Source organism: Tenrec ecaudatus, chromosome 12 (genome assembly GCF_050624435.1).
Source record: "Tenrec ecaudatus isolate mTenEca1 chromosome 12, mTenEca1.hap1, whole genome shotgun sequence".
In the NCBI taxonomy this organism is placed as follows: Eukaryota; Metazoa; Chordata; class Mammalia; order Afrosoricida; family Tenrecidae; genus Tenrec; species Tenrec ecaudatus.
The window spans coordinates 11,576,341-11,578,209 of record NC_134541.1 but is presented as its reverse complement, the minus strand read 5'-3'; positions in this window follow the sequence as shown (position 1 = coordinate 11,578,209).

Here is a 1,869-nt window from a genome sequence, read left to right as displayed (position 1 = left end):
CGCTATTTTCTTCATAACAATTTTTTTCTATTTTCATTTTATTTCAGAGCATTGTTGGCCACAAAAAATTAACTCGGGGGCCACATGGGGCCCGTGGGCTGCCAGCTTGACACCCCTGACCTAGGATACCGATCATTTTTCATTTCATTTTTTATGACTAGCCATTTTCCTAGATTCATACTTCATATATTCCAAGTTCTAGTGAGTCAATTTTTGCAGCTATTCCTCCTCATTTTGAAGTCGTGCCCCATCAGTCAATGAAGGTCTCAAAGGCTTCTCCTGGTCATTCTGGTCAACTCTCCTTTGAGAAAGCAGCCCTTCCTCAGTCATGTTTTGAGCGCCTTCTGACCCAAGGGAGTCATCTTCTGGCATCTCTTCCCTGACAATGTTCTGCTTCTCCAGGTTAGACCTTGGGTATCTGACCATGTTTCATTGCAACCCGTTTAAGTTTCCCCTGGCTAATTCCTCCAAAGTGGACGGTCCACTCCTTCTTTGTACCCTGTTCTTAGTCTGGAAGCTCCACTGAAACCTGCTCCCTTTGGGGGACCCCATTGGCATTTGAAGTATCCATGACATGGCTCTCAGTCTCACAGGTACACACAAGCCACCACCGCATGACGAACTGACAGACACGTGGTAGAAATGGCTGCCACGGGATTACTCGGAGGACCTTATTCATTGTAAAAGGAGCCCAGGTAGTGCTGTGGCTTAGGCACTGGGCTGCTAACCACAAGGTCATCAGTTCAAATCCACCAGCTGCTCTTCGGGAGAAAGGTGAGGCTGTCAGCTCCTGTAAAGGTTTACAGTCTCTGGAACCCCATAGAGAACCCCCGGGAGTCAGAACCCACTCAGGCAGGAGGATCTTTGGTTTTCATTTCTTGCAAGAGGAGTTATGGTGGCTCAGTGGTTAAGCACTCAGCTACTGAAAAGTCGGGGTTCCCAATCCCCCAGCCACTCAGGGGAACAAAAGTGGGTAGCCATCTGTATCTGCAAAAATTCACAGCTAGGACATTGCCCCATGGGGCGGTCTACTCTGTCCCCAGGGTGGCTGTTTGTTATTTGTCTCTGTTCATTTCTTTATTCCAGGGAGTTGTGCAACAAACAGCTAGAGACTCAGATCCACCCAGAGGCTCCTTGGAAGAAAGGCCTGGTGACCCCCTCTTGATAAATCAGGCATTGGAGACCCGGGTCTCAGTGAGTTATTGTCAAGGCAACAGCAGCTGGTTTAGGCCCGGAGGCAACAATCCGAAAGTATGTGCCTGCTGGATGTCACAGGAAAAATTCTGCTGAGGTCACTAGTGGGAAGGTGTGGTCATTCCAAGGCCACTGTCGTTGTCATAAGAGGGCGCAGCAAGGGTGGTGGAAGGGAAGGACACTCTGTCTTCATCCTGAGGCAGACAGGGAAGCCACAGCGCCCGACTGGGCGTCATTCACTCACGCATGCAAGCACTCCTTTATCCACAAGAATGACTGAGCACCTACCAAGGTGAACAAGACAACGGAGCGCACATCTGGTGGAACCCATGGACAAACCATGGGACCAGGACTGTCTGTCAGTGTGACTTCTGTGATGAGGGCCCAGCGGGAAGGAGACACGAGGTACCTGCAATCCAGCCTGAGAGATGTGACACATGCCATCCTTCCTTCAGGGAGCACGGGGACGCTTGCTAAAGCACGAGGAAGCACTTGGTAATTGTTTTCTTGGGTGTTGGCTTTGGGGTGGTTTGCTTGTTGGACTGATAGGCTGGACAGTCACGACACTAACTGTTTATTGAATGAATAGTTGAATTGTTATAAGAAGTTTTACAAAAACCCCACCGGTTGCTGCCAACAAGTCAGTTCAAACAAGCCGCGGTGACAGCAGATGTT